This window comes from Primulina tabacum, chromosome 5, assembly GCF_025594145.1.
Source record: "Primulina tabacum isolate GXHZ01 chromosome 5, ASM2559414v2, whole genome shotgun sequence".
NCBI lineage: Eukaryota > Viridiplantae > Streptophyta > Magnoliopsida > Lamiales > Gesneriaceae > Primulina > Primulina tabacum.
Genome location: NC_134554.1, coordinates 39,836,706 through 39,843,475, shown reverse-complemented (window position 1 = coordinate 39,843,475; position 6,770 = coordinate 39,836,706). Strand labels below are relative to the sequence as shown.

Genomic DNA, 6,770 nt, shown 5'->3' with positions numbered 1-6,770 from the left:
AATTCGAAGACATTCTGCAACAAAAAATATTAGTTGGTATTATTTCATATTGTATATACATACATGTTCAAATTAAAATACATACAAGTTCAAATTAATATGTACATAAAATTCAGATAAAATATATGCATATGATACCTAAGATTAAAATCAGCATATTACTCTAATCAACCAAGATCATCAAAATAACACGAAGTAGAAAAAAAATATGAATCAAGGTAGCAAATTCTGAAATGACAAATTATTGTATATGTAATCAATCCTTGATTAACAAATTCAAATGAACAACAAACTTTAATCTTGTACTTACCGAGATCTCTTCCCACAATTTTTGTTTTATGTTTTCTGGAACATCAGGCCACGACTTTATATTGATTGGCACCATAGATCTATCAACAAAGTCAATCTATGATTGTGAAGCCCTTCCATTTGCATTGTATGTTGGCCTCCCCATGTCATTATAATCAATCTTCGTTTTTCCCCCATCTTGCAGATGCAGTTAGTTTACCCATCAATGTAGGTCCTCTCTTGTTCTTCTGCACATCTACAAGACGTTCTTGTTCATCAGTAAGTCCATGCAGCTTTGCATCAGTAACTCCAAGCAGCTTATCATCATTTAATTCTTGTAGCTCCTCAAATTCAGTTTTTTTCTCCTCTTTTTTGTGGCCCATTATGCTCTCCGCTGCATGAGAACACGAATGAAACCAATATTAAAATCTACACAATAACATGGAAAATTAAAATATCACAAACATAACATAAATACATAATAATAATAACAAAAATATAAACATTACATAAATAATAACAATAAAAAACATGATAAAAGTGCATAACATAATTTTTTAAAGTAGATAACATGTCTTTTCTTGTATTTAAATAAACATGACATAAAAGTACAAATCATCATTTTTCTTGTTCGTTTCCCAGACACCCTCGTTTTTTGATCTAAAGTATCTTTCATAAACATGAATACAATGAGTATCAACATCAACAATTGGTCGAGACTCAGGAATGCTAGTCCAACCATCATCCTCACCCTCATAACATCTATTTGGCATTCGGAGCACAATTGACCATCCCTTTTTAATGGGTCGTCAATATAAAAGACTTGATCGACTTGACTTGCAAGGACAAATTCATCATTCTTGTGCCCTCATTTGTTCATATTGACCAAGGTGAAGTCACATTCATCATTGTTGATTACTCCTTTGTCGTTTGAAACCCTCGCACACCTGAAAAGAGGAACTTGAATTTGATGATAGTCTAATTCCCATATTTCTTCAATCACTCCATAGAAAGACACATAAGCCATTAGAGGATTCTTATCTTTGGCACTACAGACAAGCATGGTGCTGGCAACAAGAGAAACCCCACTGTTTGGCAAACTTTTTCATCATACAGCGCCTTTGTTTGGTATAAATTAACATTTATCACATAACTACTATACTTAATGACGTGCACACGTGGTCCATGAGCCATCCATGTCAATGTCGATGTTGTTCCACCATTGCATCTGTCTATTTCATCAGCCACCTGACATGCATTCAATTTGAATAGAGTGATTAAAATAGTAGTTACAACTTGTTCAGCACAAAATGCATGAAAAATATTTTTACATCCACCTAACATTTGCATGAAACCAGTCAATGAACATCTTGTTGTGAGCATATTGTATCCACTTTTCATCTATTTTTTACGGAAACATTGACTTCAAGAAGGTTTTATGTTCACTATAGAAATATTTATGTATAAATTTGTGTCCGACAGTAGATATTGACAATCACAGTGTTCAAAATAATAAATTAACGCAGTACACTTACATTATGTTGGGAGATATTTCTTCCGTATTTTTCAGCACAGTCAAATGTGCTTGTTATAGATCAACTTGTTGCACTGTAATTGGTGATTTGCATGCTAAGAATCCAGGAACGTTTGTTTTGGGGTCTCGATTTGATTGAGGGACCCCAACAGGATCAAGATCATTGAGGTATTCCGAACAAAACTCAATTGCTTCTTCGGCTGAATATCTCTGAACAATGCAACCTTCAGGATGTTTTCGACTGCCTACATAACTCTTAAGTACTTTCATGTATCTTTTGAACCGATACATATACCGGAAATAAACTGGTCCGCATAATCGAACTTCTCAAACAAGATGGACTGTTAAGTAAAGCATGACATCGAAGAAAGAAATATGAAAATATTGCTCCAATAAGCAGAGCGTAACAACCAAGTCAAATTGCAGCTTATCTAACTTGGCTACGTCTATAACCTTGCAACAAATATCCTTGAAGAAGAATCATAATCTTATGATGGCATATCTAACATGTTTTGGTAGTGCATCACGGATGAGTATTGGTAGGAAATGCTGCATTAGAACAGGAAAATCATGAGATTTCAAGCATGTCAACTTCAGCTCAGACATGCACAAAAGATTCTTCATGTTCGATGAGAAACCTTCAGTAACTTTTATATCCATTAACGATTGACATACTTGTAACTTTTTTTTTTGTGAATGAGCATGCGGCATGAGGAAGATACGTTTTTTTCACCAAATTTAGGGGCCAATTCAGGCCTAACTCCTATTTGAAACATGTCAAACCTTGCTGCCACATTGTCCTTAGTTTTTCCTTTAACATTCATCAAATTATTAATGAGGGATTCGAAGAATTTTTCTCAATATGCATCACATCGAGACAATGTCTAACATGCAAGTGTTTCCAATAAAGAAGATTGATTGAATTCTTCTTCCAACATTTTCTGAAATCAGTTGCTCCGAAATCTTTTTCTTCTTTACTGTCTTCCACATCATTTTCATTTGCATTCATTTTCCTTTTACCTTTCACACTAATCTTCTTTCCAAACTGACACCTTATGTCCGAAAGTTTGTCAAACAAGGTAACTCCAGATAATGGCGTAGATGTTTCTCCATGTTCTTCCATGCCATTGAACTCGTTCTTTTGCCTCCGATTGGGATGAAACCGTGATAGGAATCGTCTATGACCGATAAATGACATTTTCTTCCCATTTTCTAAATTCTTTGCATAAGTATCTTCTCCGTATACTTGACATGCATAATAACCATGTGTAGTACATCCACTAAGGTTATCGTAGGCAGGAAAGTCAATGATGGTCCATAATAAGACTGCTTTAAGAGTGAAAATTTATCTTCGATAAGCATCATAGACGCCATCAACTCCTTCTCACAATCATTGCGAATCTTCAATCAGCGCCTTTAGATAGACATCTATATCGTTTCCTGGTTGTTTAGGACCTGAAACGAGCATGGTTAGCATGATGAATTTCCCCTTCATACACATATTTGTAGGCAGATTATAGGTGGCCAACATGATTTGCCAGCACCTGTACCGACTACTAAGGTTGCTAGAAGGATTAATGCCATCAGCTGCAAGTGCTAGGCGAAGATTTCTTGGCTCACATTCGAAGTTGGGCCACATATGATCCACTAACTTCCAAGATGGTGAATCAGATGGATGACATAACTGACCAGCAACTCATGTGTTTTCTGCATCCCATGTTAAATTTTTTGAGATCTTTAAGGATTTAAACATGCACTTAAATCTTGGTATGGAATGGAAGTACCATACCACTTAGCAGGAACACCTTTCTTCTCAACGTTCTTCTTGGTTAGCTTCCACCTAGGCAATCCACATTTAGGGCAACTTACACAATCTTTATATTGCTTCCTATAAAGATGCAATCATTGGAACAATCATGAATTTTCGTGAGTCAACGCCAAACAACTCAATGTCTTTTTTACATCATACATTTTGGATGGCAGATTGTGATTATCTGGCAGCGCATCCCCAAAATTCATTAGTATATCTGAAAATAAAGCATCACTCATCCCATGCCTTGCTTTGGTATTGTACAGTTTTACAAGTGCACTCAATTTTATGTAACGTTTACATCCATTGTACAACGGTTTCTGTGCTTCCTCCAAAAATTTCATAAACGCTTCTGGATTTTCTTTATAATTATCATATGATGCCTCACACATATTAGCGGTTTCAAATTTGTCATGATGATTATCAATTGACTCTTGGTTGGTACTCAAATTTACTCTATCATTTTCAGCAGACTCACCAGCCAAATCCAATTCACATAATTTTGACTAAAACCACGGAAATAAAGATGCTCTCTAATGAACTTAACCGGTCCTTTTTTAAGATTTATATATTTGCAACAAGGACAATGAATTAAATTGGGGTCAATATGAGGATACTCTAAACAATCTTTAATTAATTGTTCCACACCCTCCTCATATTGTTTGAACCTTCTATCCGAGTGAATCAAGGATTTATCCATTTCAATATAGCAAAATCCCAAAATATGTAACAATAAATTTTTGTATTATTTACCGCTAGATGAAAGTTTTCTTCAAACTGCTTCAAGGACTCTAACTTTCTTCAATGTAGATTTGATCAGAACCTGAAAATATTACAATAACTAAGAAAAATTTATACAATAAAATTTTGCAAAGTTATATAATCTAACACTTAGAAGATCATAGAAATCACAAACGATAAAGTAAATGATAAAAGTAACATTCAGATTCTCAATATTGACTTCAATAATGTCACTTGCCATTTAGTTTCTTGAACACAAAAAAAGAAAAAATAACGAAAGAAGAATACCTATTAATGAAAATGAACAAACTTTGCTAAGTGTACATTTTTTAATCAAGAAAATTAGTACATAAAAATAAAAATAATCAGCAGAAAAATGAGGATAAAAGAAACGTGACTATTAATATCACGATTAACACTTGATTTTTTTTTTTTTGAAAGGGAATAACACCTGATTAAATATGATTCTTTGTGAATTTATTTTTAAAGTTTAATTATATCTGATATATAGCTTACAAAATCATATGTATCAATACAAACCACCTTTAACATAGAAAATTACTATTATTTGCAGCTCGAGTAATCTTTTATAAACTAAAAGAGCCTACTTGAAAATTTTATGAAGAGGTAATGGATAATAGCAAAAAAAAAAAAAAAAAACAGATATGCCTCTGTGTCAAATTTCAAAGAAGAATCAAAGAAGAATGGCTAAATCTCCTGAAGTTCGTGTGAGTTTAAAAGAGAACTTCAATAAAAGTCAATTGAAATGCAGATGGGTTTTCCTTAAAAAAAACACCCTTTAGGATGCATAATAGTATGTGTTAGAACATTTTCAGAAATTAATTAGTTTACCGATGACGAATAATGTTTACCACTGCGAAAATTGCGGGGATCGACCTGCCCGGTTAGGTCGCGAGGGTCGAGGGGGCAGAGCAACCTCGTGGGGTTGTCCCCAAAAGTTCTCCGAAAACCACACAATCTTTCGTAAATAGGTAAGACAAATTCTAACACATGGAGGCAACAATCTTCGACAAACCATCAACAAAATTAATTAAAAGGAAACAAAAATAAAACCAGCAACAAAAATATGAAGTTACAAAAATGAAACCAGCAACAAAAATCGAAACCTTTCAATCATAGAGGCAACAATCTTCGACAAGGCAGCAACAAAATTAATTGGAAGGAAGTTACAAAAATGAAACCATCAACAAAAACGAAACCAGACAACAATCATCGAGAAACCAGAAGTTACACAAAAATATGAAATCTGGAAACATCCAAAATCGACGCCCTTCAAAACATATACCATAAGCAACAACAATCATCGAAAAATCAGCATAAATCTGAAGCAAACACCCAAAAATGACAGACCTGAAGGCCAGCTGCTAAAACGAAGGCTGAGGTCGCGCGAGGCTGAAAGTGAAGGAAGTGTACGCACGAGGCTGAAAGCTAAGGTTGTACGAGGCTGTTGAAGTGAATGCTTAGGGTTATGGGGTGGGTTTTGGACCATATGTGTATATATTAGACTTTTACAGTTGCTAGACTAAATTTAAAAAGTGTATTTTAATTCAGTAAATAAAATTAGAGTTTTATTCTCTCTTTCAAATTAAATTAAATCTTTAAAATGTTATTTTATTTTTTAAAATTAGTGGACTAGTAGCTATTTCAGATTTTAGGTGCTACAAATTAAAAATCGAGGGAGATTAAAAGTTAACTATTGGTTCATCTTTAACAAAGTAATTAAGGGAAATTAAAAGTTAAGCATGATTATTTTTTTACTTCACTAAATATAAATTTTAAATTTTTTTAACTTTTTATTTCATCAAAACTATTCTGTCGAAGTAAAATATTACAAAAATTAAAAGTGAATCCCGTGTTTTTTAAATTTTGAAGTAAAAAATAATGTTTTACTTCGTCGGTGTTATTACCGAAGTTGATCGTTATATACTACTTCATCATTAATAATCGTCGAAATAATCAATAGCGAAGTAAAAACCAAAAATTAAATAACTTGACAGATTATCTCATTTACATATCTCATTTACTTTTTATGTATTAATTAGTTAACTAACAAATAGGAGTGTGGATAATATTTTTTGGACAAATACGTCACGACAATAAAGTAGTACGTAGTTCGACCATATTAAATGACCTTAGTCTTAATTAAATGTGACAGCTGCGATTTGAAATACATACACAACATATAACATGGCCTATGCATGTGGCTATTCGATTGATCCATTTAAGGGATGGCCCCAAAAATGTTTTTACATTGAATACCAAATGAAATATTAAAAATGGGTGGGTCACATGCTCTATGGACACCAATAATATCACATGCAAAGATGTATCTTCTACTAGCATTTTTCCCATTTATTACAACTAAAATATCAAAAT

General features: G+C 33.3%; 1 long non-coding RNA gene across 1 annotated transcript; it reads right to left on the bottom strand.

Moving 5' to 3' along the window:
* Positions 1-245: 245 nt before the first annotated feature.
* Positions 246-5,818, bottom strand: LOC142545006 (uncharacterized). Its single transcript, XR_012820190.1, has 3 exons — positions 5,745-5,818; positions 4,386-4,455; positions 246-682 (listed from the first exon to the last, which is right to left on the bottom strand). It is a non-coding gene; the product is annotated as an uncharacterized LOC142545006 (long non-coding RNA).
* Between the last annotated feature and the right edge of the window lie 952 nt (positions 5,819-6,770).